The sequence below is a fragment of the Spinacia oleracea genome, chromosome 1 (genome assembly GCF_020520425.1).
Source record: "Spinacia oleracea cultivar Varoflay chromosome 1, BTI_SOV_V1, whole genome shotgun sequence".
NCBI lineage: Eukaryota > Viridiplantae > Streptophyta > Magnoliopsida > Caryophyllales > Amaranthaceae > Spinacia > Spinacia oleracea.
This window is the reverse complement of record NC_079487.1, coordinates 116,501,581-116,510,640: the sequence shown is the minus strand read 5'-3', so window position 1 is coordinate 116,510,640 and position 9,060 is coordinate 116,501,581.

Below are 9,060 nucleotides of genomic sequence, written 5' to 3'. Positions count from 1 at the left end.
AAATTTATATTATTAATAATAAACGTTATTTAAGAGTTTTTTTTTTTTTTTACGGAGTATTATGCTTCTGGAATTAAATTAATTCCGTGGTATTGACATGAATGGGATAATTTTCTTATTGGGATTGACCAAGGAGATCAACGTGCAAACTACTGCAGTACAAATATTTAAAGATCACGATGATATATTCTTGAGAGTCAACGTAACGATGAACTAATTTCATTGTTTTTCACGCTAAATGTAATACTTCTTTCAAACCGATCAAATGTGAGAGTTGTTTAAAAATATAGTTGAGTCTAAAGTGTAGCCTAAATAATATTGTTGATCGTCATCAATTAGTGTTGTTAATTGTTAATGTTGGACTCAACTATTAAAACTAATGATGGACTCAACTATTAAAATTGTCATCAAATTAATGTTGTAAATCGTTAATGTTTGACTCAACTATTAAATATAAACCGCTTTAATTTTTTTAATAGCCTAAAGCCACATTAATAGTTCCTTTTACATTGAAGGAAACTGAAAGAAAAATAAAAGGGGTCAATGGGGTAAATAAAATACGATATACGAAAATGAAACAATCTCTGAGGATGGGCTAAATAGATTAATAGAATATGGGGTGAGAAAATAAGGACAAAGGGAGCCTATACTTATACAAATTATTTGAAATGATTTTTAAAGTTCACATGAATAACTAACTCGAGTTTTACCATTATTGAACTAAGCATTTCACAACTCGATTTTTCTACGAGTGTCTTATGCATAAACATTTAAAATATTAAGAACACATTTATACTCCAACTTGAAAAGGGACTTATTTTAGATTTCTATTACAGCTATAATTTATAAAATACCTGTCTGTATACGATGATATAATAAGACAAATATATAATTTTCATTATAAACTCGTGCATCGCACGGGCTTCAATACTAGTTACAAATGTTGTGCAGCATAAGCGAAGCATTGGTAATACAGAGGATGCGCTTCTTTGAAGAAGAGGTGCATTCGTAGATAACTTATGCGTTAAACCTACACTTACCCCGACTGTACCCTATTGCCTTATTGGTTATAAATGCTGAATCATGTCCATGTCACTTTCTAGTCAGCCCAAAAATTTTGAAACCCATTTTGAATTTGAAATTCAAAAAACAAAAAAATAATTTAATTATTTTTTCGTTTTGAAATATCGATGAAACCAAAGCAGTTGTTATCCCTAATATTTCTTGATCTGTTGTGTTATTACCGTTATTTGAAGCATTAATCTGCGACTTTGTTGTCTATCTTGCTTCGTTGCAATCGATTCGCCAACTGCCATGAAAAATCCTTAGTTTAACTGAAAAATTTATTTCGATGATACCGAAGTGTCCTCCGCCATTTTTTTTTTGTAGAATCCATTTCAGATTCATTAATTCCATCCATTGTTGACGAAATTTTTTGGAGGATTATGCAGTTAAACTTATTATTAAGTCTCATTAAAAATCGTTCCTTTAGATTTACATAAACTATTTGAAAGACTAAAAACCAAGAACATTAAGAAGATGAACTGATTTTTACCTTATACAAAGGTTGCCCAAGAAAATGAAATCGTTGTAAAGGAGAATAGGAGGAAACCACTAGAATTATTTTTATTTTTTCTGAAAATTTGAGCGGCAGAATTTTGGGAGGAAATTTGGTGAAGTGAAATCCCGCTCATGCATATATAATTGATATAAGAGTGACGGTATTCTCCCAAATTTCCCCTCCTTAGATTTGTACTTTCCCCCCAAACGTGAAATTTTACTTGATGACATGTCTAACGCTAATTGAATGGTATAGTGATTAGACCTACCCTTGAGGTAAGTGTATGAATTCTCGTAACTTATGATTCGCTTTTTTGAAAAAAAGGAGCATTTGTAGACAACAAATGATCACTTTTTTAAGGAAAAAAAGACAACATTTGATTGACTTAAATGCTCCTCTTGATGACACAATAACTTTTTCTTTTTCTTCTCCTAAGTGATGATTGTAGGTATAAATAAATTAAAAGTTACTCCTTCCGTCCCGGAATACTCGAAAGTCGAAACGCTTTTCTTATAAGGTCGTCCTGGATTATTTGCAACGTTTCTAAAAATGAAAACTTTTATTATTATTTTCTCACTTACTCAAGGACCAACCTACATCCCTACTCTCTAAAAAAAACATTAAAAAGTTTCACTACCCCACCCCCAACCCCCTGCCCCATTAAAAGTTTGACACACATCTCAATACATATATTAAAAAAAAATAACCCACTACCAACTACCATCTAATTAAATAATAAGTCAATTACACTGAATTAGATTATGTGCCAGTCAAATTGTTTCGAATATTCCGAGACGGAGGGAGTAACATTTTTCATTTTTTTTCTGTAATAAAAAATATGACAGGGGATGAAAAAAGTATAATTTGTACTCCCTCGGTCTCTTTTTGTTTTTTACGTTTGGTATTTTTCACGCGTTTTAACGAATAATTAAATTGCATCGAGATTCCTCAACTTTTTTATTTAAACAAGATAAATTACGTTTATTTATAATGTTTTCACTTTTATCAAAATTCTGATATTGGGAAATGAGAAAATTTTAATGTCCCAATGAAAAAGTGTGAGAGATTAAAAGACCCAATGAATTTAATTGGTTAAAATAATAACTAGACACAAATTTTGATACAATACTAAGTCATTTATGTGATAATATAAAAGAAACGTAAAGAACATTTTGAAATACCCAAAATGGAAAACGTAAAAAACAAAAACAGACGGAGGGAGTACTAATTATACGTGTACAACACAAAAGTAAATTTGATTGCTAAAGCTAAGCAAAAATGCAAAGTTGTGAATCGGCAGTGCACGTAATTGATACTCCACATTAGTGACCACTAATATGTTTAACCAAATATTTGAAAAAGTTATAAAATGTTACTCCTTTGACAAGTAATATTTTGAAAATGTATCTTAAGATAATTGAAACCAACAATATACATACTAACATTTGTTTTCATTTACTATAAACAAAATGTGGTCAAAGTGAATTATGTGAATAGTGCAAAAAGACAAAAGAGTGCAAATAATTTAAAACGGAGGGAGTAAGCAATAAATGAAAGCAATAGAGAAATTAAGGTAAAGAAATATACTTGACTTGAATTGAAAATGAAGATCTTGCTTTAAAAGTGCCTATTTGAAATGAATTTGAAAGCAAATTAAACTAAGCTAAAGATGTTGAAGTTAAACAAGAAAAACAAATAAAGTGGTAAAAGTGTGTCAAAACCTAGAAAATTTAGAAAATTCAGAAAAACTATATTACACACTCCAAACATGTGGGCTTTAGGGTAACGTTCTATTTATACAAGGGGGAACATATGCCCAAGAAGTGAGTTTAACCGTCAGATACGCACGGGGCTATGCAGATCTGCATAGCCTGTGCGGACGGGTCGTGCTGTTTTGCGAATGGTGGCAGAGCAGGTGTTGCACGGTCCATACGACACAATGTGTAACTGATTTGCACAGTCTGTGCCAATGTGCACGCGCGGTCTGTGCCACACTATTCTCCTTGGATGATGCAGGGTGAGTATAAGGGATGCACGGTCCGCGCAAGCACTAGAGGAAAAATCGGCATGTGCTTCCTTTCAAGTGCGGCTCATTTAATAAATTGGCAGCACTTGAGAGCACACAAAAAAAAAAAAAACATTTTCACAAGTGCGGGCTCATTTTAGAAAATTGGCAGCACTTAAGTTCAAGTGCGGGCTTTAAACTCAAGTGCGGGCTCATTAAAACGAGCCGCACAAAATTTCATGGTTTTTTTTTTATATTTCCATTTTCATTTCCTCGCTCCTCTCTTTCCCCTTCTCTGCTTCTTATCTTCTCTGGATCTTCTCTAACACGTCGCCCCTGCTCTTCCTCTGCGACGCATAACCTCTCCTCCTCCTTCTGCGTCGCTCTCCTTCTCTAACACGTCGTCGTCGCTCTTCCTCTCCTCCTCCTTCCGCGTCGCTCCTCTTTCCCCCACCGCCGCCGAGCTCTACCTTCTTCCAAATCGAACTAATTTAGGTTTGTTCTTCGATTTTTTTTTAATATTTTTGGCGATTCATATTTCTGTTATGTTGCTTTGCATTGAAAAAGTTCGATTCTAGTGTAATTATTGTTAATTTCTCTTAGTTTTTGATTTTTTTAGGTTTTTTTATTGTTTGAATTGTGATTGTGTTCACTGGTGATGTATGCAGGGTTCGGATTGTTTGATTTGGAATTTGTTGATGGTTTTGGATTTGAATGGATTTTGTTAGCTCATGAATTTTACCTAAATCATATTTAAATATTATGAATTATGAAATTTAGCATAGTGGCTGAGCTTGTTTGATTAAGTTATGTTATGTTGAATTTTGGTGATTTAATGGATGTAGGAAGTCTTCTATGTTGGAATTTGTCGAAAAAGCTTGTCTTATTTGTTTCACATTCAATGCTTGTTCATCTATATAATTGTTATCTTCATTCAGTTTAGTTTCCCTCTTTTCTGCAGGAAAAAGGTAAAATTTCTCCTCTATCCTTTTATTACTGTATTTATACAGTCCCTAGAGGATGCAGAGATCAGAGCAGCTTATGTTCGATCAGGTTGTCTTGTTCTTAACTACATGTCATCTAAAGTTTGTGATTGTTTCTTATGTGCACGATCTTCTAAAAACCTCATTCACTTCTGTTATAAAAGAATCTCAACAGGTAACAAGGTTGTTTTTGTTAGGTTATGATACATATGACAATTCATAAATCATGCGGAAACAACCATTAAGCCAGGAATACATATTATTTACACATAATCATTTAGCATAGTTTAGATGCATACTCTTTGTTGCGTGCCTTCCCTAGCTGCGCCCGAACCGAACAAGAACAAGTCTTTAGGACTCCAAGTGTCGTCCCTCCGTAGATAGTCCACAGCACGTCCGGATCCGCCTTAAAATTGAGCAACTAGAATCGCCCCTAAGGTACTATAAATTTTCGGCACTTTTGAGCAAGATGTGTGACTGAATTTTTCTCTCAAAAACTCACTTTGAATACTTGAATAACTCGTTATAAATTGTGAACCCAGGCCACATATTTATAGGGGTATGGAAAGAGAATTGGAATCCTATTAGGATACGAATTAATTAAATTAGAATTATAATAAAACTCTTATTTAATTAATTTATCAAATAGAATTAGGAATTTAATCATTAAACGAATTCTGCACGTTTTAGGTTTCGTATGCGAACACAAACACTTACGCGAGCATGACCCGCAAGCGTGCGCACAGCCCACATGGCCGCACGGCCCACGCGAGCTACAAGCCCACGCGAGCTGCAGCAATGCTCGCAGCCCACTGCTCGTAGCTGCGCGCGCTGCCACGGCCTGCTGGGCCTGGCCTTGCGCTGGGCCTGGCGTGGCCTTGGCTGTTCGTGTGGCGCGCTTGGCTTGTTGGGCGATGGCCTGGCTTCGTGCTGGGCCCTCGTCCGGCAGGCCTCGTCCGATGCTTATTCGTACGATACGCTTCCGATTAAATTCCCGATTCCGGAATATATTTCCGATACGAACAATATTTAATATTTTCGATTCCGGAATTAATTTCCGTTTCGAACAAATATTTAATATTTCCGTTTCCGGAATTATTTTCCGATTCCGATAATATTTCCGATTCTGACAATATTTCTGTTTCCGGCAATATTTCCGATTCCGGCAATATTTCCATTTCCGATAATATTTCCCGATACGTACCATGTTTCCGTTTCCGGCAACATCTACGACTTGGATAATATTTATATTTCCGATACGATCCATATTTCCGTTTCCGGCAATATCATCGTTTCCGGAGTATTCATTTCTTGCCTGTGACGATCTCAGCTCCCACTGAAACCAAGATCCGTCGATTCCGAATATCCATAGATGGAGTATTTAATGCCATTAAATACTTGATCCGTTTACGTACTATTTGTGTGACCCTACGGGTTCAGTCAAGAGTAAGCTGTGGATTAATATCATTAATTCCACTTGAACTGAAGCGGCCTCTAGCTAGGCATTCAGCTCACTTGATCTCACTGAATTATTAACTTGTTAATTAATACTGAACCGCATTTATTAGACTTAACATAGAATGCATACTTGGACCAAGGGCATTATTTCCTTCAGTCTCCCACTTGTCCTTAGGGACAAGTGTGCATTTCCTAATTCCTTTGTCGCTCGATGCTTGCTCTTGAACATAAGGTAAGAGTTGTCATCCTTATTATGTCCAGAGGTGTTCCTCGGTTTCAGAGTTCAACTGATCAAATAAACAGATAATCATAGCCTATGATTCATCCGAGCACGGCCATGCATTTCACAGTTTCTAGCTCTCCGAGTGGCCTTGTACAACTTTTAAGCATCTCATCCCGATTTATGGGAGGACAATCCCAATCTTGTGATCTTGAGATTAGACTTCGTTTGATAGGTGATTACCTGAGCGTTGCCTTTATAGCCTCCTTTTACGGTGCGACGGTTGGTCAACGTCAAAGCAACCAGTTCTCAAACAAGTAATCTAAAATCACTCAGGTATTCAGGATTTAGTGTCTAATAATTTTAATGAAATTTACTTATGATAGATTTTCATCTCTTACAGTAAAGTTTCATAGGTCTTGTCCGATACTAGTCTTCCCAAAGTAAGTATCTATGCAAATGATTATGACATTGCCATGTCCACATAGTACAAGAAACAGAACTACTGGTCATCTTGCATTCTAATCGTCTAACGTTTTCTATGCGTCCAATTTTATAGAAAACTCCGACTAGGGACCATTTTCAACCTTTGACATTCAAGTTCACTTGATAGACATTTCTTAGTCACAGGACTGGTCCTGACAGTCTATCTTGAATATATCGTCAAATTGAAGGGACTCATCATTTAATAAACCACAAATTAAATGGAAAAATGAATTCTTTTCATTTATTGTGAATGATTAACCAATAATGTTTTACAAAGATTTAAACTCTAAAACTTTAAAACATTAAACAGAGACATCAAAGCCATTCTCCAATATGCTTGATTCCCATAGCTGCAGTGTGCGAGTTGTGCTTCGCCTGCGGCAGAGGTTTAGTTAATGGATCTGATATGTTGTCATCAGTACCAATTTTGCTTATCTCGACTTCTTTTCTTTCAACGAACTCTCGTAGAAGGTGAAATCTACGAAGTACATGCTTGACTCTCTGGTGGTGTCTAGGCTCCTTTGCCTGTGCAATAGCTCCGTTATTATCACAATACAGGGCTATTGGTCCTTTAATGGAGGGGACTACACCGAGTTCACCTATGAACTTCCTTAGCCATATAGCTTCCTTTGCTGCTTCATGTGCAGCAATGTACTCCGCTTCAGTTGTAGAATCCGCAATGGTGCTTTGCTTAGCACTTTTCCAGCTTACTGCTCCTCCGTTGAGGCAGAAGACAAACCCAGACTGTGATCTGAAATCATCTTTGTCGGTTTGGGAACTTGCGTCCGTATAGCCTTTAACAATTAATTCATCATCTCCACCATAGACCAGGAAGTCATCTTTGTGCCTTTTCAGGTACTTCAGAATGTTCTTGGCAGCAGTCCAATGCGCCTCTCCTGGGTCTGACTGGTATCTGCTTGTAGCACTGAGTGCGTACGCAACATCCGGGCGTGTACATATCATAGCATACATTATTGAACCAATCAATGATGCATATGGAATCCCATTCATTCGTCTACGCTCATCAAGTGTTTTTGGGCACTGAGTCTTGCTTAGAGTCATTCCATGAGACATGGGTAGGTAGCCTCGCTTGGAGTCCGCCATCTTGAACCTATCAAGCACCTTATTGATATAAGTGCTTTGACTAAGTCCAATCATCTTTTTAGATCTATCTCTGTAAATCTTGATGCCCAATATGTACTGTGCTTCTCCTAGATCTTTCATCGAAAAACATTTCCCAAGCCAAATCTTGACAGAGTTCAACATAGGAATGTCATTTCCGATAAGTAATATGTCGTCGACATATAATACTAGGAAAGCAATTTTGCTCCCACTGACCTTCTTGTATACACAAGATTCGTCCGCGTTCTTGATGAAACCAAAGTCACTGACTGCTTCATCAAAACGTATATTCCAGCTCCTGGATGCCTGCTTCAATCCGTAGATTGACTTCTTTAGCTTGCATACCTTTTTAGCATTCTTTGGATCCTCAAAACCTTCAGGCTGTGTCATAAACACAATTTCTGTTAAAACGCCGTTTAAGAAAGCAGTTTTGACATCCATCTGCCATATTTCGTAATCGTAATATGCAGCGATTGCTAACATTATCCGAATAGACTTTAGCATTGCAACTGGTGAAAAGGTTTCATCGTAATCCACACCGTGGACTTGCCTGTAACCTTTTGCAACCAATCTAGCTTTGAAAACTTCAAGTTTCCCATCCTTCTCCTTTTTCAGTTTGAAAACCCATTTGCTTCCAATGGCTTGGTAGCCATCTGGCAAATCGACCAAATCCCATACTTGGTTTTCAGACATGGAGTCTAATTCAGATTGCATGGCTTCTTGCCACTGCTTGGAGCTAGGGCTCGTCATAGCTTGTTTGTAAGTCGCAGGTTCATCACTTTCAAGTAATAGAACGTCATAGCTCTCGTTCGTCAAAATACCTAAGTACGTTTCCGGTTGAGATCTATATCTTTGCGATCTACGCGGGGTAACATTTCTAGATTGACCATGATTCTCACCAGATTCTTCTAAAGATCTCTGAGCTTCATCCTGAATGTCATCTTGAGCATTCTCTAGAGTTTGTTGTTCGACTCGAATTTCTTCGAGGTCTACTTTTCTCCCACTTGTCATTTTGGAAATGTGATCTTTCTCCAAAAAGACACCATCTCGAGCAACAAACACCTTGTTCTCAGATGTATTGTAGAAGTAATACCCCTTTGTTTCCTTTGGATATCCCACAAGGATATATTTGTCAGATTTTGGATGAAGTTTGTCTGAAATTAATCGTTTGACGTATACTTCACATCCCCAAATCTTAAGAAAAGACACATTTGGAGGCTTTCCA